General features: G+C 43.4%; 1 pseudogene; it reads left to right on the top strand.

Moving 5' to 3' along the window:
- LOC147431622 (mitochondrial adenine nucleotide transporter ADNT1-like) overlaps positions 1–16,209 on the top strand; it is a 58,915-nt pseudogene extending 42,706 nt beyond the window's left edge.
- The last annotated feature ends 6,272 nt before the right edge of the window (positions 16,210–22,481 follow it).

Raw genomic sequence — 22,481 nt, 5'->3', positions numbered from 1 at the left:
CGCAAACAAGATTGCAAAGACCACTTTCTCCATTTCAGTGTATCCCTTCTCGGCCGGAGTCATCACCTTGCTTGCAAAATAGATCGGCCTCATGTATGATGTTTTAGGATCTTTTTGCATCAAAACAACACCAATTGCTTCGAAACCTACACTTGGAGTGACATAGTAGGTCTCCTTTGGATCTGGTGGCATTAGGATTGGGAGAGAGCTAAGAATTCCCTTCACTTCCTCAAAACATTTTGCATTTTTCCTCCCCCATTCAAATGTAGATTGGCTTGCCAACCTATGCAAAGGGGCGATGGCTTCTGCTAGGAGATGGATGAAGCGAGACATGTACCTCACTTTGTGGTTGAAGGTCATTAGCTCCTTAGTTGTTGTTGGTGGAGATAATGACAAAAGGGCCTCTACTTTAGAGGGATCCACTTGAATTCCTTGTGAAGAAACCACATGGCCTAGCAAAACCACCTGAGATTCACCGATATGACACTTCTCTGGGTTGATTTGTCCCCCAAATTGATGGAGCCTCTTAAGCCCCTTTTCAACCTTTTGGCAATGAAGTGATCTACAACTATAAATACAGAAATCATCCATAAAGACTCTTATGGATTTTCCAAAGAATGGCTGAAATACAAATATTGTGAATCTCATGAAGGTGCTAGGAGCATTGGTGAGCCCAAAAGGCATTACTCTGAATGCAAAACATCCCCAAGGTGTGATGAAGGTGGTTTTTGGTTGGTCCTCTTCTGCTATTCTAATTTGAAAATATCTTGAATACCCATCACACACAGTGTAGCATTCGTGACCTGCTACTTCATTCAAAATTTCATCTTGGAAAGGGAGAGGGAAGTGGTCCCTCTTTGTCGCAGCGTTGAGGGGTTTGTAATCCACGCAGACCCTCCACTCACCATTCTTCTTGGGAGTGACTACAATAGGTGATACCCATTCGGAGTTGGATACTGGATAGATGAAGCCAGCCTTCAAGAGTCGATTCACTTCTTGTAGGAGAGCCTTTTGTTGCACAGATCCTAGTCGCCTTAACTTTTGAGCCACGGGTTTGGTCCCTGGTTTCAATTCAATTCGATGCTCTATTACATCTACACCTCTTATTTGTGAGTAGTCAGTGATAAACAAATTGGGATACCTCCTTAACATATTGATGTAGGACCTCTTCTCCTCACAAGTAAGATCTTTTGCAAGCATCTTCTCAAATCCTTCTTCAAGGTGGTGGCATCTTTCATCCCCTCGTGTGTGATTGTCTGTTGGCTTTTCTTCTATTGGAACATCTTGAGTGTTGGCGTTGAATACAATTCCCATTACCTCCAAAGAAGACTCCTCTTCACTGGTTGATGCACTGGTTGATGCTTCCTCATCACTTGAGTAAGGACTCTCCTCCTCGCTCTCTTCATCTACCGTGGTTTCATAGTTGATATCTAGTTGCTTTCCTTCTCGCCAATCATACACCACCGGTTGACCCTTCTTAAGAATCAAACGACCACTTCCCCATTTTTGATCTGCATTCACAGCAATGAGCTAAGGCCTCCCTAGGATGATGGGATAGCCCTCCCCCTTAGCTGGCATGACATACATATCCATTCGTGCATCTATGTTACATACAGAGACTTTTACATTTTCAATGATCCCCAAACACTTCACACTTGAGTTGTTGGCTAGCCTAGCTTGACAATTAGAGGACTTTGTAATTTCAAGCCCTAACCTGTTCATTGATTTTTTCGTGATCACACACATTTGAGCTCCACCATCAACATATACATTAGACACCTTTTTACCCCTTATGTAAGCATCCACAATGGGTTCCACATCTTTTTGTAGCTTTGAGGCCACAACCTTAATGGAAAGATTTTCTTTCTTTTTTGGAATTCCTGTACTTACCAACTTTGGCCATTGCCTTCTTACTTTGGCTGATAGGTGTAGAAGTTGAGGCCATGAAATGTTTGGCTTTTGGGTTTGTAAATCCTACAGGATGTTGTAGGGCTCTAGCTCCTTTCCCAATGGGAAGTCATTGATACCAATTTCCCTTCACCTTGATCTTTTCTTCCTGCTACTTTCAGCTTCTTCCATCTTTGACTTCTTCTTCTTGTCCCTTCTGGCTAAATTTGTTCCTTCACTTCTCATGTCTTCATCCTTATCATGTGCTCTTGTGCGTTTTTCTCCCGGCATAACATCAAAGTTTAGAGTATGCTCATCTATTACCTCTTCTAGCTTGATGATGTTGACTCCTCTTTCTTCCTCCTCATGTGGGATGGGAGGTATATTTGCTAGTGGTGGTGGTCGACGAAGGATTTGTGGACCTTGAGCTTGTTCTTGCTGCACAGTGAGAGGAGGCGATCTGGGGGATATATGTCTCCGGAAGTCTCCTTGGATGTGGACAATTGTACATGCCATGGCCCATTTCATTGCAATTCCAACATCGCAACTTTTGAGCTTGTCTTCGTTGATTGCAATTCCCTTCTCTTGGTTGTCGTTGTTGAGGTAGGCCTTGTACTAGATTCAGAGTGAGGTTCTCAAGCTGTTGAGTTAGCCTTTGTAAAACCTCTTGTTGAGAGTTATCTCCTATTTGTGAAGATTGTGCAAGAGGGGCCCTAATTGGTGCTTCCATGGTTTGTGAAGACTCCCTCTCATTCACTTCATTCAAACCCCTTGCTCTATGTGCTTGGAAGTGTAGTTTTCTAAACTTGATGATGGCTACCTCACGTGCTTCTTCGAAGGTGGATGGGAATTTTAGCTCTACTTTAGCATTTAAAAGTGGATACAAGCCAACCATGAATCTCTCTTTTTTTAGAAAGTTAGGTGCACCACCATGATTTTCTAATGTAGCCTCCCACCTACCCCATAGATTGACAAAGGTTGCTTCATAAGAGGGATAATCTTCAAGTGATACCAGCTTATGTCCAATAAGACATTTCCATAGTCCTTCAGAAGTATCACCTTGTCCGAACTTGGAGAGGAAGCTTGCTCGCAGTCTCTCCCAATTGGACTTGATTTGGGGTTGCAAGGTCTCATACCATGCTTTAGCTTCTGCTTTTAGAACCAACGGGAAGGCTCGTAGCTTTACTTCCTCTTCATCTCTCCCGGATATGAGATGTGCCATCTCCAAGTTGTCAAGAAACTCTTGCGCATCTTCCCCACTTCTTGCATAGAACGTGGAAAAAGAACTGGACATTTTGTTTAGACTTTTTGAAATCTCTTTTTTTTAAAGAAACTTTTCCCTTACGGGCCGCACAAGATTATTGACACTATAAATCAGATTACATTAAAATGAAGATGTACACATCCATTGTTAATTCGTACTTTATCATAGGTAGAATAAATGGATTAATTGAAGCATTGATTTCATTGAGGCGAGTGGATCCAAATATCCTCCTTATGATAGATTGAAACCTAAACTTAGTTGCAATGATTATATGAATGGATTGCCGAGCAATAGGCCTAAAAGGTTCATTGTTTTGATCGTGATTCATGTGCTACTCCTCGTTGTTGATTTGAAGACCTCGTTCCTTCATATGGCCCTTGAGCACCCCTTCACCACTCCTTGTTCCTGCCTTTAAAACAAACTGAAAACGTTGTCAGGAGTTTTTTGGAGCAAGGGATTGCGCATATGTACATATACATGCATGGTGCATCAAATAAAGGATTGCCCATTTTCCTTAGCCAGGTGGTTATGTGGGGCCCACATGTGTACAGGTAGGACAGTGTGTACATAATGCATCGATTTTCAATATTACCAGTACCAGTGTGTTTTTTCTACAATAAGGAGGAGTTGGTAGCGCGTAAAACTTCTCGAGGAAGCTATCCGCGGGCCGACGACATGAGGTAAGCAGGTGCGTCAGATGGCATCTAGTGGCGTCAGGAGGGCGAACGAGGTCAATATTTGCACGCGAATGAGGACGGACACAACGTGGGTGTTTGCTTGTGAGAATTATGCAGAAAGGTCATCATGAGGACCTTTTTTTGGGGCCACTTCACGTGGTGGCGAGATGCATTATTGGAAAAAAGTTGAGTGCCAGGTGTGCGAATGATGCAAAAAGGTGACAACTATGCACTGCGAGGTCAGTTTTTGGCCTGTTCGGGGTCCGTTTGAGGTCATCTAAAAGGCCAAGGGTGCCCAAGTAATAAAGCTAAGTGTGGGAACTGAAAAAACTGAGAGAAGACCAGAAAAAACGTGGAGAAGAGAGGAGGAACAGCCGCAGGTGTGTTTTTTGGGTTTTTGGAGCCTGTTTTGGCCGTAAACTGCTCATCCGAGGTCGGATTTGAGCACTTTGACATTGTAGACTGGGGTTTTGGGCCGTTCCGGACGCGATGGCGCTGTCCATTTTGCCAAATTCCTCCATCTTTTTCTGCTGTTTTGGCTGTGTAAGTTTCTCCTATGAGCGAAGTTTCTGCTCCAGTTTGTGATTGTATCTGGTATCTTTTACCCATATTGTGTGAGTTGTTTACCCCATTGGTGTTGGCCCAAGCTCATTTGTATCTAAACATCAGAAATTCTCCTCTTTTGAGCTGAGTTTTTTGGGTGTGTGTGTGTGTGTGTGTGTCTGTGTGGAGTGGGCAAGTGGATAGTCTCTCTCCTCTCACTCCAGAGGTGTGTTCCCTGTCTCGGCCAGGTGTGTTGTGTAAGCCGAGTGGTGCCCCCTAGTGTGTGTGTGTGTGTGTGTATCTTCCCAAGAGTGTGTGTCGGGTAATTATAGAGGCGCTGTGTGTGTTTTCATCCCGCTCACATTCTTTTGGCGCCCCCACGGAGGATCTTCTTCGAGTACCTTCTGCTTCGAGCTTCGAGCTTCGAGCTTCGGGATTACAGGTTACAGGTTACAGGGACAGGTACAGGTACAAGTGATTCACACAGTTACAGGTAGCTGGAGTACAGTGATATACTAGCAGTGATGTCACTTACAGTTGTTGTGGGAATGCATCACTTGGCGCCTATTTGAGCGCATTGTTTGTTGGATTGTATGTTACTTGTGGAAACTGCCATTGTACACATTTGTGGAGCCATATATGGTTTTATTTGGCAGTCCCAGCCATTTCTGAGACTTGGTCTGGAAGATAGTCATTTCTGAGACTTGACTATACGCGATTTGCATTAGCTTTCGTGTGAGGGTCGATAGCGTGAGGTTTTTATTGAGCTGGGGGATTCTCAAATGTAGAGATCCTTTCGGTGATACAGGTAGCTGGAGCACCCTTTTTGTGACCTCGCCATAGGCTATGTACTAGTGAGTCCTATTTTGATGCTCGGGTTCTATTGTTGGAAGTTTATGCATACAGATACAGTCTATATTTTGGGTTCTCATTGCTCTACTTCTGGGGAAACTCTGTCAAAATTTTTCCAAGTTATGATGGCTGGTCTTTTGGTCTTTTGAGCCATTTTATGCTGTTATACTGCTGAAATTTTGGCAAAATCAGAGGTTAAGTCAGGTGTGCCTTCTTGGGAGCTTCATGGTTGGCTTTAATGGATGATCAAAATGGCCCTCAGTTCACTCCTTTTCATTTAACTCAAAGAATTCAGATTAATGTTCATGTGTCCAGGAAGATCTTTTTCCAGCAGCGCATAGTCTTTATGTTCGGGCCAAGAAGATTACGAGAGATCTTGGAATGTCCTTTGCCTGTTGTAATTCCGATGATCAACTATGAAAACTCATTTGATGTGTATGTGTTTGTTCTCATCTAAAGCTGAGCTCCATTGAAGTTTTTGGGGATTGGGTAGTGAAAAGTTTTGGGTTCTTGCACGTGTGTTTGAAGGGGTTCTCAAAGCATCATAATTTGGGTAGCCATGGCTTTCTCTTATCCAGAGTTTCATGGAAGAAGTGATGAAGATGTGGAGGACTTTTTGGAAAAGATGGAGGTTGCCTGCATTAGCAACCAGATTCATGACCCTACGCAAATGTTACGCCTTCTCCAAATTTGTTTGAAGAGTGATGCACGAGTTTGGTCTAAGGCATTTGAAGAGGAGTTGCGTGCAGCAGATCCACCTATAAGATTGAGTTGGGACAATCTAAGGCATGGATTGGAAGTGGAGTTTGTGAAGATAGAAGACCCTGACAAAGTGTGGCAAGAAGTACAGGCTTTAGTGCAAAAGGACGGTGAGCCAATAGATGCGTATATACGAAAGTTTTCATTGGCATGGGAGCGGATGTGCAAGGCTTTAGCACCACAGGTACCCCCGCCTGACATGATGAAGAAGGACAGGTTCTTAGCTGGTCTTTGGGAGAATATACGTTGGAGAGTGGAGCTAAAGAAGCCTAGGACATATGAAGACGCACTAGAGGTAGCAAGGAACAAAGAGTGGAAGCTGAGGAAAATGAGCCAGTTAGGGGTGGAGTCTTTGCCCATGAGGTCTGAATTTCAGCCTATAGAGTCTTTACAAGGGTGCATGTCAGGGGTTCATCATGAACCAGTAGTTCCTATTACTATGCAGGTTATGCCAGCAGTGGTCACTACAGCAGTGCAAGATGATGGCCTAAGGCAAGACATGCGGCAAGTGGTTGATTTGATGAAGAATCTTAGTCTAAACATGCTAGGTCAAGTGGGAAATAATCGAGGTCGAGGGCGGTTTGCAAATCAGCCAGGAGGTGAAGAAAGGCCTAGGAATGGTGTTGGACAAAGCAATGGTAGGTTTTGGAGGCAGACGCCCACATGTTATAATTGTGGAGAGTTGGGTCACATCAGCCCGCAATGTGATAAGCCACCAAGGATGGGTGGAGACATGTATCCATTGCCAAGACAGGTGTTAACTAGGTCAAATGATTATGGCATCGAAATTAAGGGAGACGAAGGAACCAGTGGACTGACCCAAGAGGAAAAGGGAAAGACAAAAGTGCTAAGTGTAGTCACCTTGGAGAAGGCATCAAAGCTAGAGGATACATTAGTGATGCCTATTGGGAAGAGGACCACAGAGGAAAAGAAAGGAAGAAGTGCCCCAGGTCCTAGTAAGAAGAAAGGAAAGAGCCATGAAGGCGAGGATGTCAAGGCCAAGAGGAAAAGGAGAGCTCGTCGAAAGTTTCATGTTTCAGATTTTCCACTAGGGGATGGGCAATTAAGCTATGACTTGAGGGAGGATCTGACGAGCAGGAAGGCAGATGTTACTTTTGGGCAGCTTATAGAGATGGTGCCTAAGCTAAAGCGACAGTGGAAGAGGATGGTTAACCCAATGGAGAAAGAGCTAGAGAGAGGTTCAGTAAAGGTGTTGGCAATGGATGAGCTACCAGACATTTGTCCAATAGTAGATGTGTGGCATAAAAGGAAAAATTTGGGACAAGGTTATGTGGATGGCGGAGCCCAAATATGCGTCATAACACACTCATGCGTTGAGAAGATGGGTCTCACAGTGGCTAGGGTGTCAGGGTTTCGGATTAGATTGGCAAACCATCAAAAAGTAAAATTCTTGGGTGTTGTAAAGAGCTTAGAAGTGGAGGCATATGATGCAAAGGCAGTGGTTGATTTTCATGTGATGCCAGCAGGGTTGGGAGCATATCCTATTATACTGGGCAGACCATGGTTACGTGCAGTAGGAGCTGTTCAAGATTGGCAACATGGTACGATTAGCCTCTATGGAATGACAGGTACCAAGAAGCTTTATAATATGGACACAAGGAAACGATTAGAGGAGCTTTATGAAGATGAGGATGAGTCTAGTGATGAAGACTCTTCCACGATGACAGATGAGGACAGTGATAGCACTACCAGCAGTGATGAGGATGCTGATGTTGCATTTCTTTTGATGGACAAAGAAATCCAGGAGTTTGGTTTAGTTGCATTTGCGAATGAGGTTGAAGATGAAAGTGAAGGGCCTTATGAAGTGATTGAAGGGCTGATGCAAACCAAGGTTGAGTTGTCAAAGAAGCAGGAATTAATGAAGCAAATGATTAGTGGAGACCTCTCAGCTATGGAGAAGGATATATTTTTGCATATGCTGGCTAGTTTTCCTGATTTGTTCATTACTTCATATGAAGAGATCAGAGGGTTCAAGGGTGAAGAGATGCATATAGAGCTGAAAGAAGGTGCTAAGCCAGTGCGGCAAAGGCTAAGAAGGATGGGTCAAGAGCAAATGGAAGCCTTGCGGGTAGAGGTGGACAAGTTATTGAAGGCAGGGTTCATAGTTCCAGTGGAGACCACAGAATGGGTGAGTCCAGTTGTAGTTAGTCCAAAGAAGGATGGGAAGTGGAGAATTTGTGTGGATTTTAAACCCTTAAACGCAGCCACTAAGAAGAACCCATATCCTCTTCCATTCATCGATCAGATCTTGGATTCAGTGGCAGGTTATGAGAGGTACAGTGTGTGTGATGGTTTTTCAGGCTATTTTCAATTGAAGATTGCTCTTAAAGACCGCACAAAGACAACATTTATTACGCCATGGGGCTGCTATTGCTACACAGTGTTGCCGTTTGGGTTGTCAAATGGACCATCTTTCTATCAAGAAAGAGCAAATTGGGTGCTGGAACCATTCATTGGTAGTTGTGTTAAAGCTTTTATGGATGACTTTTGTGTCTATAGCAGTAGGGCTGATCACCATGAGAAGCTGCAGATGGTATTGGCTCGATATGATGAATGTGGAGGACAACTAAATCCAAAGAAATGTCATCTAGCACAGCCAAGGGTGAAGTTATTGGGCCATATGGTGTCAGAAAATGGCATTGAGGCTGATCCAGATAAGGTGAAGTCTATTATTCTTCTTCCATCACCTATGAGTACGAAGCAATTGGCAACCTTTATACACAAAGTGAAGTACATGGCACGGTTTATTCCATTGTCTTCGCAGCTTCTTTATCCATTACAGCAAGTGGCAAAGCATGATCCATTGCAATGGGATGACAAGTGTGAAGAAGTGTTTCAAGAGGTGAAAGAGGTGTTAGGGGGGTTGTCAGCCATGCAGGCTCCTGATTGGGAGAAAGTTTTTTATGTAAATCCATCAGTAGGGGATGATGCCATTGGAGCCATGCTATTGCAAAAGGGGAAGGGCAGCCATTATATGAGGCCAGTGTATTGTGCAAGCCGAGTGAAGTTGGTAGCGGAGAAAAAGTTATCGGAAGTAGAGCTAGTGATGGCCAGTGTAATATTTGCTTGTCGACGATTTCGTCATTACTTGCTACCACGGCCTTTTGTTTTCTTGACGAGTTATGCCTTTTTGCCACAGTTAATTAATGGTATTAACATGTCAAATGTGGTGAAGAAATGGGTAATTGAGCTGCAAGAGTTTGAGTTCTCTTTTCTAGTGGAAGATAGTACAAGGGCTACCCTAGCTGATTTGTTGACCTACAAGGAAAATCCCCTTATTGTTAAGGAAGAGGTGGTGAGAAAGGTAGTTGAAGAAGTGCCACATATCAGCAATGCACATGTGTTGTTCTTTGATGGTTCATACAGAAAGAGCCACGATGCAGCTTCAGGGGGTATAGCACTTTATGATCCAGAGGGGAAGCTAGTATGCAAGAGAGGGTTCAAATTGGATGCGCATAGTAACAATGAGGCTGAATATGCTACATTGGAAGCCGGATTACACATTTGTTTGAAGCATGGGGTTCGAAGGTTGAGCATAAAAGGTGATGCCTTGTTAGTGGTGAAGCAAGTGCTGGGTGTGTGGAAGAGCAAGAACACCTCATTGAAGGGAATGTGCTTCAGAATTAAAGGCCTGCTAAAAACGTTCGAAACATGGAGCATCAGACAAATTGAACGTGCTCTAAATGGAGAGGCACATGAAGCAGCTCAAGGCATGATTGGGGAGCTATTCGTGTTGAGGACCAATTTACCTCTTTATCATGGCCGGGAAAGTTTGGCTCAAGAAGAGGAGTTTTTGCTAACAGGAATCATTCCAAAGGAGATTCAGAAGTCTAAGAAGTATGGCTTTGTGCGTAGAGCATACAGGTACAAATTGATTGGTGATGTCTTATACATGAAAGGGGCTGATCTCGTGTTGAGACGTGTACCTTGGCGGGAGGAGCTTTACAGAGTGCTGGAAGAGGATCATGAAGGCGCATGTGGCGGCCATTTTGCTCTAAAGATCACCTTGCATAAGATCTTGCAAGAAGGGTATGTATGGCCTAGTTTGCACAAGGATGTTCACCATTGGTGTAGGTCTTGCAATAGATGTCAAGCATTTGGGAAGAGAGTGTTGAAGCCAGAGCTACGAAAAACCATTATGGCGTTTGATGTGTTTGAAAAGTGGGGGATTGATGCAATAGGCCCGTTACCTATCACAAGCAGGGGCAAAAGCTATATTTTGACGGCAGTGGACTATCTTTCTAGATGGGCAGAGGCTATATCAGTAAAACAGATCACTGCAAAGGATGTGGCAAAATTTGTGTATGATGAAATATGTTGCAAGTTTGGGGTGCCATTAGAGCTACTTTCAGATAACGGGCCAGGATTTAGAGCTAAACTGCTAGACTTCTTATGCACAAAGATGAAGATTAGGCACCAGCATACCACTCCTTATTACCCACAGTGTAATGGCTTAAATGAAAGATTCAATGGTGAGTTGGTACAGATTCTTTCGAAAGTGACAGAGCACCAAGGAAAGAATTGGGATTTGGAATTGCCTAGTGCATTATGGGCTTACCGTACTTCGGTGAAGATAGGTACAGGGTTTACTCCATTTCATTTGGTGTATGGAAAAGAAGCACTATTGCTTGTGGAAGTAGAGTTGCCTGCGGTCAAAATGTTGGAAAAGTTGCTTGGGCCGCCTAGTGATGCATTCAAAGAGAGGCTCTTGCAGTTACAAGAGGTCCAGTTGGATAGGATGAGCGCATTGGAGCATTATGGGCAGATGCAGGATAAGGCTTTGGCAAAGATAAATGAAAAGGTCAAAAGTAAGGGTATCAAGAAGCATGACTTGGTTTTGCGCTACAACAGCAAACTGGACAACACCTTCCAAAAGAAGTTTCAAATTAAGTGGGAAGGCCCTTTCAAGGTAGTGGAGTGTTTCCCGAATGGTACATATCAGTTGGCTAACCTGGATGGTATTTTACATACGTCAAGGGTAAATGGATTGCGTCTTAAGTTGTATCATGCCAGGTTGATGATGGTGGAGCAAGATGAGTTTTCTGAAGAGCGAGTGATGTCTATGAGGGATGAGGAGACCTGTGATGCGGCGAGTCTCATATCTCTCTTTGCTGCTGCTGATCATGAATGATCTAGCAGGCTAGGGGATGGGCAAATTATGTCAGGATTTTTTTGGAGCAAGGGATTGCGCATATGTACATATACATGCATGGTGCATCAAATAAAGGATTGCCCATTTTCCTTAGCCAGGTGGTTATGTGGGGCCCACATGTGTACAGGTAGGACAGTGTGTACATAATGCATCGATTTTCAATATTACCAGTACCAGTGTGTTTTTTCTACAATAAGGAGGAGTTGGTAGCGCGTAAAACTTCTCGAGGAAGCTATCCGCGGGCCGTCGACATGAGGTAAGCAGGTGCGTCAGATGGCATCTAGTGGCGTCAGGAGGGCGAACGAGGTCAATATTTGCACGCGGATGAGGACGGACACAACGTGGGTGTTTGCTTGTGAGAATTATGCAGAAAGGTCATCATGAGGACCTTTTTTTGGGGCCACTTCACGTGGTGGCGAGATGCATTATTGGAAAAAAGTTGAGTGCCAGGTGTGCGAATGATGCAAAAAGGTGACAACTATGCACTGCGAGGTCAGTTTTTGGCCTGTTCGGGGTCCGTTTGAGGTCATCTAAAAGTCCAAGGGTGCCCAAGTAATAAATCTAAGTGTGGGAACTGAAAAAACTGAGAGAAGACCAGAAAAAATGTGGAGAAGAGAGGAGGAACAGCCGCAGGTGTGTTTTTTGGGTTTTTGGAGCCTGTTTTGGCCGTAAATTGCTCATCCGAGGTCGGATTTGAGCACTTTGACATTGTAGACTGGGGTTTTGGGCCGTTCCGGACGCGATGGCGCTGTCCATTTTGCCAAATTCTTCCATCTTTTTCTGCTGTTTTGGCTGTGTAAGTTTCTCCTATGAGCGAAGTTTCTGCTCCAGTTTGTGATTGTATCTGGTATCTTTTACCCATATTGTGTGAGTTGTTTACCCCATTGGTGTTGGCCCAAGCTCATTTGTATCTAAACATCAGAAATTCTCCTCTTTTGAGCTGAGTTTTTTGGGTGTGTGTGTGTGTGTGTGTGTGTCTGTGTGGAGTGGGCAAGTGGATAGTCTCTCTCCTCTCACTCCAGAGGTGTGTTCCCTGTCTCGGCCAGGTGTGTTGTGTAAGCCGAGTGGTGCCCCCTAGTGTGTGTGTGTGTGTATCTTCCCAAGAGTGTGTGTCGGGTCGTTATAGAGGCGCTGTGTGTGTTTTCATCCCGCTCACAACGTGAACATCAAAAGAAGTTTCATAATTGATGATTGGAAGTATAATTGGATTGGGTGATGCCAGTATTTCTCTGAGTCTTTCTGCACCAAAAATAAAAACAATGCGTTGCTGGAAAAAGACTTTTCTATCTATGTGAACATTTACTCTAATGTGTTGTGCAAAGTGAAATGGATAAATGGGAACTCCATTGTTCATCACTAAAAAATTTAAAGGTAACTTGGAAATATGTTCCTCCGTGGGGACACCACTTTATGAGGGCGAGCTTTTTGAAATGGGGCCTCTAAACCCAAACCAATGGGCCTACCCTCACAAAATGTTCGTAAAGAGGTACGCACACTACTTGGGGCACCACCTTCTTTTGGGAGTGGAGAAGGAAACCAATCAAAATAACACTTGCTCTCACCCACTCAAGCAACACACTTTGAAAACCCCCTTACTCTATATACACTTTGGATACTTGAACACCATCAACGATTATGCAACCCAATGCCATGCATCAAAATGAAATATGCAATTTGTGGAATAGCATTCACCTTCTCCCCATAAGAATACCCATAATACATCCAAACTCTTCCTCTCTCAAGCACTCATCAAAAAATCATGCGCACAAGACTTGCCTCTCAAACACACAAGAGAATCACTTACATAAAACTAACACACTTTGCATAGAGAGCTCATCTCCATCTATGCAATGCCGTGACACAAATAAAATCACCATGAGAGGTAGCCACATGCATATGTAATGAAGCAAAAGAGAGTTGGAGTGAGAAATTTCTTTAGACCAATTGAATAAGTGTGGAGAAACAAACCAATGGTAAATTGAGAATAGAACACTTACTTGATTTCTCGCACACCTTTTAAGGGGAGGACAGACGCTGGCTAACCATCACGAATTGCGACACTTGAAAGTTTTGAAGATGATTTCATGATCATTAACAAAAACATGAGAGAGATCATGATGTATTTACAAGTTATTGAGGTGCTACAAATGATTTATTGGGTTGATGGAGTAAGAGATTGTAGAATGGAAAGAGTGGAGAATAGAGTTGCACTTCCTCCAAAGAGGAGGGTTAGGAGGGAGGATGTGAAAGAGGGAGAGCTGGGGTTTTCTCTACTATTGATCAAGAAACAACATGACGTTAAAAAAATAGGTGTGTGTCCTTGAGTCTCTCCAAGGGGGGCTATTTATAGTTGTGTAGGAGTGGGATTATGCTACACTTAATTAGAGTAAGTGATTAGACCTAATTAAGTGTCCTTTGACCACTCATTGAATATTGGACATAAAACGGACTATTTATTCACCAAAAATATCATTTTAGACCGTGAAGTCTCCATAGGGGTGCATAATGTAGGTGGGCCCCACCATGAGGCCCTACGGGTGGCTCCTGCGGGGTATCTCAACTTGTCTGTCTTGGCATTTAGAAAGCATCTTTAGGTTGGTCCCATCACATGCAAGTGACCTTGAACACTCATTGCTCTTCTAGAAGATGAGTAGGGGAAAAATAAGATCTCACCCTCTTGATTTACTTGATTTACAGTTCCCTTTTGCTGCGAATCTGACAGATTTACACTATTTTGACCATAACTTTTTACCTGTAGCTCGGAATGACATGCTTCAAAAGGCAAAATTTACCTTCTCAACATGTTTGATATGAATTTGGACTATTCTTCACGCTCATGCACCAAGGAATTCGGTTTGGAAGGTCCACACTAGGCTAGGGAACCTTTTGCTTCCAAGTCTTCTTGTATGGGCCCTTTGCTTGTATGCATACAAGGGGAATCATGCTTTTTCAAAAGGCTATGATGCTTAAGCAAATAGAGGAGGGCCCAATATTATTTTCTTGTGAAAAGAATATACAATTGGAGTCTTTTTTGAAAGGAGAGAAACTATATGTATATTCTTAAGAGATATTGGGCCACCTATGTAGGGGGCATAGAAGACTCCTAGAGAGGGACCATAATCTTTGGTAAAGACAAGTGGAGAGTTGATTTCCATGGGAATTTATCTATATGGGGTGGAAGAGGGATATATTATTTTTCTACTACTAATTCACAAGAGGTAAGAAAGTTTGGGGGTATATAGTTGGTTATTGTATGCTTATTCTATTCACAAAGCAAAAAAGAATAGGGTGGTAATATAAATATATGACTAAGGTGACATTTTTGGGAAGAGTATAATGTATGTGTCGCCACAAAGGTTAAACGAAGAGGGGGAATTTACTCTAGATAACTTAATAGCGTAGAAAAATATAAACACATATGAGGAAGAGGACGTTGAGTAGGCTGACAAATGTTGCAAAAAGATGGTTACCATTTTATGCCACTCACAATGATTTGGGATTTCTTCAGCAAGTGAAAAAGTTATTGTCTTCTGCATTTGATATGGTGGATCTTGGAGAGATTCACTCATGTCTTGGCATTCAAATCCAACGGAACCGTACAATAGATATTTTATTCCTTCGACAGTCAAAGTTTATTGCAGATACTATTCAAAAATTTGGTATGGAATCTGCACATTCAGCCAACACACCTTGTCTTGTGAGCTCTACGAAGAACACTTCTGACAATGGCGGTCAACTTGTCACAAATCAACCTTATGCTAACTTGATTGGATGTCTTCAGTTTGTTGGCATGAACACTCGTCCTGATATTCTGTTTGCTGCTAATTATCTTGGACAACATCTTGCATGTCCTTCTCTTAAGCATTGGTCTGCTGCAAAGCGTGTGTTGAAATACTTGAAAGGCACTACAGATTTTGGTTTAGTCTATCGACGACAACTCACATAGGATTCTATGCAATCTCTTTCTCTTTTGGGTTACACAGATGCAGACTGGGCAAGCTCACATTTATCTATGCGATCTACTAGTGGAAATTGCTTTGTTATAAATGGTTGTCTTGTTTCTTGGACTAGCAAGAAACAACGTTGTGTTGCAGTTTCTACGACTAAGTCAGAATATGTTGCGGCATCACTTGCAGCTCGTGAGTTGATTTGGCTTTGACAAATGCTGGTTGATATTGGTCACTCTCCTCTTTCTAGCACACCCTTGCGGTGTGACAACCAAAGTGCTATTAGTCTTGCAAAAGACTATGTTCAACATAATAAGTCAAAGCACATTGTTGTCCATTATCATTATGTCAGGTATGAAGTACGCAAAGGAACCATTATGGTTGAACACTATCCAAGTGACCAGATGATTGCAGACATTTTGACCACAGGCCTCAACGAGTCACGTTTCATCCTCTTGCACTCGAAGCTTGGAGTTGCTTCGACCTCACTCTTTCTAGATTAGCTTCTTTGCTATTGTAATAGCTTTGTACATATGACATTGTAATCTTTTAGGTACCATGCACTATGCACACTCCACATTTGCACATTGTGATCTCTAAGTCACTTGAATATTTGTACATAGATGCACAATTCACTTTCACATCATCATCGCTGGTTTATATTTTCACATTGTATAGGGGCTTGGGTTTTTCCCTTGAACTCCCCAAGGGTTTTTTCATCCAAAGCTAGAGACCTTTGTTTGAGTGGGGGTGTTGGAGCTATATATGGCTCACTCTACTCAAATTGGTCTCACCTATATATTTGTATCTTGTCCTCAATATGAATCAGTCTTTGGGAGCGTATATGGTGTGTCTCTTGTCTCGTCTCTCTCTCTTTCTCTCTACATCTCAACAGTACGGAGGAGTATGCAGATGGTGGGATGGAAGGATGCCTCCTCTGTCATCATTGAGGATGGTCAGATGAAGGCACCGGTTCAGTACACTAGGATGATTGATTCTTTTTTGAAGACTATTCAAAATGAAGGCTTTGGAGCCTTGTACAAAGGCCCAATTCCCAATTCTATCAATGTTGTTCCTTCTATTCCTCGCCTTACTCTTTTAGTGTGACTCTCGTGGTCCTACATGTAGGGAGGTAGGAATAGGAGATTTATATCCATTGGAATCATGGTGACACTATTCCCAAAAAGGATCAATGGTGGTATAAATGAACTTCCAATATGTGAGGGCCACTAGTTCCAAGAAGAGGAATATCAACATGCCATTGTATGGGTTCCAATTGCTCTAGCCTATCAAAGGAAACATTCTACCAAACCCTTGTTCAAGGGGTTTTTTTTGTCATAAATATGTGATCGTTTTACCATTAAAATTAGGTGTAATCTTGTTTTAAATTATTTTTTTTGTGCTTGAAGTTACCTAAAAAATCTTGTTTGGTTTTTGCTTTGTATAGTGTGCCATGGCCAGTCTTGCTCGGTTTAGGGATTGCTCGGAAAATCTCGCTCGAGATTTGGGATTCCTCCACAAACTGAACAAGCTTCCTTGAATAGGGAGAAGGTAGAACTTTTCCTACAAGCAGCAGGCAAAGAAATTGAAGAAAAGTTAGAACTTCTCTTGGAAGACAAAGATACACAGCAAGGTTTGAAGACAAGGTGGAATGATGTACAAGATGCAGTCTCCCTGTTGGCAAAAAGACAACGCAGAAGAGACAAGATGGTGGTGAACAATGGTGCTCCAGTTCCTGCTATTACTGAGAAGCATCCAAAACCTTCTATTGTAGCTTCTAAGGATGATGGGTCTATGCTTGAAGAACTTGTGAAGGGCATATGTGAGCTGAAATTAAAGCTAGCAAGGCTTGAAGAAAAGGGGCAAACATCTGGATAGTCATCAAGTCAAAGACCTCAGAACAGAGAGGAATTTGTAAATAGGTGCATATGGTGTGATAGCCCAGACCATCCAAGAAGGGACTGTGAAAGCTTCAAAGATGCCTTGGGTAAAGATATTGTCTTCTTCAAAGAAGGGAAGATACATCTTAGTGAAACAGGGAAGCCCTTGGTGACCAACTTTGGCAAAGGAGGGATGAAAAAGCTAGTTGAGGACATGGAAACCAGTCATGCTATCTCAATGGTTAAAGCAGCAGCATTTGGCTTAAAGACTGGTCAAGTCATGCTCAAAGGGTCAAAATCTATTGAAGACGTGAGTGAGGATGGTGAAGATGTCTGGCCATCTGCGATGGAGTTAGCTATGAAGGGAAAGTTGACTAAAGAAGTCTTACATGAAGCAGGAGATTGTATCCGTCTTGAGACTGGGTGGAATGAACCTGTAGATGCCTTGTCAGTGCATGCCTACATTGCAAAGTGTCGAGGAAACAAGGCACTTGTTGAAGAAAAACGCAGGAGAGAAAATGGGGATGAAGGCCCCTCAAAGAGGGCTACTAGAGGTGGAGGGAGAAAGGATCCGAGTCTGTTTGCGGGTCGCCACAAAGGACGTCCATAGCATAGCTCTCAAGCATCAACATATTTATCAATACAGGGGAAGCGACTTGGATGAGGCATGGAAACTCACTAGGGTGTCATTCCTAATGAAGTGAACTCGAAGAGATGCAACTACTAACTCTACAAGCGAATCAAACGCATTACCGCCAAGTAATCTGCCTACGTCCTCCTACACAGCTATCCAGTCATCACGCCCGTTTACCATGCAAATCATATCGAAATTGCACGAAACTTGAAGGGAAGCTACAGGGGATTATCAGGAACATGTCCTATCACTGTCACAGCATTCTGAAGAGGTACAATGAACGCGATCGTTCGTCCCAAAGTCAGCAAAAACAGCGAACAGGTGATCCTAATGGGTCGTTTTAGGGTCCCTAAATCTCCTCCTAGGGTCAAAACAACATGAAACACGCATATAGACACTCAAAACAACGATTTAAGGCCTCAAACTCGTAGTTGAAAACCTACACCGAATCTTGAATGATTACACTTGAATGAAAGAGCAAGATGAGAGGAACACAATGCAATAATCAAATGTGAATTTGGATTACCGTAGCCGCAATGGCGAAGATTACAAGTTTGAACAAGAAGGAGCTCTCAAACGTACACTATCTTCTCAGTTCTTCATTAAAAAAAGATCATCCTCTCTTACAAAAAATGACCTTTATAGATTAGGTCTTTACAAAATGGCTTGTCCGGCCATAAGCTCCCAAACTTCTAACTGGCTCTCTAATATACAATTGCTCCCATAAGAATAATCATACATCCTTTGACAAATTCCTGGCTTAGAGATGCTTCTTTACAAAAGAATTTTACAATGGTTTCTCAGAAAAATATGATCCTTCTGGAAATGGCCGCTTGTTGCTTCGTCCGCCAAACACTCCCCCCTTCCTTATCCTTGCACGCCCTCGTGCATGTTCAGTGCTTTGGCCGTTGATGTGGCTCTAATGAAGCAAGTGTCGCTAAAAAACTTTTTGTTTGCAGAATGGCTTCTAGGGCTTCTTGATGCTGTCTGAATGGATTTTCAGATAAGGTGTGTTGGTATGCTACGTACCTTGCCTTGAGGTCCGTCGCCATAGGATGGAAAATCCTTGAATCCATTTCAAAGAATCCTGTGATGAAGGCCTCTTCAAATGTCTGCAAGTAGTGTGATGGCAGGTACATTAGCCTGGAGTACATGGCCATCAAGATGTGTCATGGCAGGGAATCCTGTAGATTCCAGCAGATGTCTCTGTGTCCTTCCAAGAACAGATTCCACGGATGATCGTCGCCTTCAGTGTCTTTAAACACCTGGATGCAGGTGACGATCATCCGGGCTATCTTTACTAACATTTGGCACGCCAAGTCGGGGACATCCCGCAGCAATGTGACTGTCGAATTCAATGTGCTCACCATGTAGGCCACCATAGGGGGTTGCTGCGCTGTCAAAACCGGGTAATTTAGCTTTTGCGGCCTTGACCTCTTCCATGTGGCAAAGTCTTTCCAAGTGCGTCTTCGAGGGACTGGGTAGAATGTAGGATCTATTTGTATATGTTGAGGAGCATTGTGGTAATTCGTTAGATCCTATGACCTTTTGTCCAACCACTTCTGCCTCCACTTCGACAAGCATTTGAGCTTCTTCTGCTGTTAGTGCAATGCCTTCATAACCCCCATCTTTGTTTCGTGGAAAGGCTGGCCGCATCTTTTCTTTCCACAAAATTGCTTCATGGCATAGAAGAGGAAACGGGAGGTACTCATGGCCAAATCCTTCCACCTGCTTTTCTGGTTGTAAGTATGCCATGGCTGCTAACTCCGGTATCTTCTTTTCATAGAGCATGTACTCCTTTGCTGGCCCCTCTGGCATGTCCTGAATGCTCTCATTGAGCTCATCTCTTATATCCAGATCGGGCCCTTCAAACTCATGCTCCTGTTGCCCTTGGTGTGATGTTCCAGGCAAATCTGGCACTTGTTGTCTGGGCAGCAGTTGTGGTTGAGTCTGGGTTTTGTCTGCTTTGATTTGTTGTTGAAAAAGCAGATCTTCTTTTTCTTTTAGCAGCGTGTCACCGATCTGTTTCTGAATCTGTAGTTTGGCACTGGCTTGAGCTAGTTGCTGCTCCATTTCTTTTAGCTTTAGCTCATTTGCCGCCGTCTGGGCCACCATCCCTGATACGAGCAGCTGTCTTTGAAGCTTTTCTTACTCTAGCTCTGCTTTTAGTGCCGCTATAGTGTTCACTGTGGTGGCATCGTCAGATGTGGAGACCAATGCCCCCGCAGGTTCTTGATTTGCCATCAAAGTTGTCAGAGTGCCTTTGACAGTATTGTATGAACTGCTAAGCCTCTGAAATCCTACGCTCTCGTAGGCCAGCTGCTCCGTTGCTCTCTGTACTCTTGTCGTCACTTCTTGGCATTCCTTTTCTTTGGCTGTCAAGTCTGTCCTGACGTCCACCAAGTCTTTGATGAGAGACTGAGCCTGTTGTCGCTCAAGGTCTCTCTCCTCCGTTATGCGTTCCACTTGCGCTCTTAGGCTTTCTAACTTCTCTTGCCCAGATGCTTGCTTTTGTTGGGCCTCCTGTACCTGCCTTTCCTTTTCACTTAGCACCACGTGCTGACACAGGAATTGCCATTCCAATTCCCTTAGAGTTTTTTTGCAATCAAAACCAGCCTGCCTGGCAGGCTTCGGTGTATCCGAATGCTTCTGTAGGAGGTATAAATTACTTTTGAGAGGTTGAAGAGGGAGGAGTTGTCTATTTTTTGTTCGATGGAGTAGCGGGAGGAGGAGGAGATTTTGGTGAGGGAGGCGGCGATTTGGGAAAGGGAGGAGGTGATTTGGGCGAGGGAGGAGGTGGGCTTGATTCTTTTCGTGCATGCCTCTTTTTTGAAGTCTCTTTCCCTTATTGCGAAGTAGATGCTTCCGCTTTTCTTTTCTTTAAAATTCTGATGATTCTTTGGCGGGTGAGATCCGCCGCCCGTCGCGCTTCCAGATTCCTTTCTCTTTGGATCTTCTTTAACTGCTCTGCCTGGTTTGTTTCATCAGCAGCGTCTTTCTCTTTCGTTCCTTCAGTGGACTGCGAAGAGATGTCCACTTTCGCAGCCTTTTGCTTTGCTTCTAACCTTTGCATCTCCGTGCGTATGCGAGTTGCATTATCTATTCTTTCTTGCCTCTCCCTTTCGAATCTTCTTTTTTGTGCCTATTGTGTTGCAACCGCTCTAGCATGTCTGTCAGCCCTTAACTTTGTTCTTCTTTCCTCGACTCTTTTTTGAGCTTCCGCATATGCTTTTTGCAGGTCCGATTGAGGTACTGCGCTTCTCTCCCCTCTTTTTCTCTCGAGTGGCTTTGTGGAGTCTTCCTGCTCGCTTTCTTCAAGATCTGATGGCCCTTTATCTTTTGACTCTTGAGATTTTCCTTCATCTTCTGTCTCTGTTTTTTCTTCATCACTCGAGCTTTTGTTGGTGGCCTTTGCTGAGCGTGATGATGTCGCGCCAGGGGTCGTCCTTACAAAATGAGCAACTAGCTTGGCTTTCTGGATCAGGGCTGTTTGAGAACTGGCAACTGGAAAATCTTCGATCATTCCCAAAGCCTAGTATGCTATTCTGGTTAGCATCGGCCCTACGTTCATGTAGATTTTGTTTTTTGCCGAGATTTTCATATTTGCTTCAATCAGGTTTTCCAAAATGTAAGAACCATAGTCGCAGCGAATGGTTCTATTTTCGACCATCGGTAGAGCCATGACTACGGCAATGTGCAGGATTGGCTCAGTGTAGCGAGGAGGCTTTTGTACTATGAAATGCTGGGAGATCAATCGCATTGGCAATTCCAGCTCTCCGTATATCATGTCACTGTATTTGTATTTGTTTCCCTTTGCTTTGACGAATGCCTTCTCATTGTCTAGTGACTTTGTCTTCGCCAACAAATTGTGTTTCCCTGGGAGGAAATGTAAAGCTTCGTTGATGATTTCCTTGTGATCTTTACTTTCACCTTCGATCCATCCTTGTCCGTGAGCATTGCCTGCCCATCATATTGTATCTAGAATATGAGCTCGTGGGCCCTCATGTAATCTGTCCCCCATGGCTGTAATCTGAAAAACTGCTCCAAGTGTACTGCTTGCACTGCCTCTATCACCTTCGGCCTTCGGTGGAGGTTCCATATCTCTCGTGGCATGATAGTTGTCTTTACCAAGTCACCATCAGCATCCTTAAACTTCGAGATGAATATGTGGGCAGGGATTTGAGCAAGTATCTCATCCGAGATGTGAGCCTTTTCATTTGTAGAGAGCTCCTCCACTTCATATGGTATTGTTGTCCACTGCCTTTCTTTCTTTTGGCGAGGCATTCTGTGTCACGAGAATCACAAGCTCTCAGGATTTTGCCTTCGCAATCAATCGCATTTAGACTTTTAGTAAAAAAACAGTTCAAAAGTTAAAACTGATCATAACTTCAACAATTTTCATCCATTCTTGTCCATATTTCACCAGTGGGACTAGGAAGACTAGAGCTATGACTGATTAAAATCTGAGCCAATTCTGGAGCTGAGGTACACCGATCGCGATCGTAATACAAAGGCCAAAATTAGATTTGATCACATGAGTGGGTTGCTGATAGTTGGAGGGTCATTTTGGTCCACTCTGTGTTTCATTTGAACCACTTTTGAGTTTACAGGTCCCAATTCTGGGTTACAAGGGAGTTTTGGACTAGACTCTAACTTTTCATGAGTTTTTGATGTCCAAATGGCTTGAAACTTGGTTGGTGACTTGAACAAGATGTATACAAGGGATTTGATAGGTTTTTGTCAAAATCTGGTGCTGAGGTACACCAATCGCGATCGGTGTTCTGGGCCTTTTTTGGGTGAAAACTAGATGGACATGAACCCCCATGCCTACCTAGCCCATTGATGATTTATTTCCAAGTTTGGAC

Source organism: Adiantum capillus-veneris, chromosome 21, assembly GCF_014529385.1.
Source record: "Adiantum capillus-veneris isolate H3 chromosome 21, ASM1452938v2, whole genome shotgun sequence".
NCBI classification, from domain to species: domain Eukaryota; kingdom Viridiplantae; phylum Streptophyta; class Polypodiopsida; order Polypodiales; family Pteridaceae; genus Adiantum; species Adiantum capillus-veneris.
Note: the sequence above shows the minus strand (reverse complement) of the source record. Positions and strands in the feature narration are given on the sequence as shown.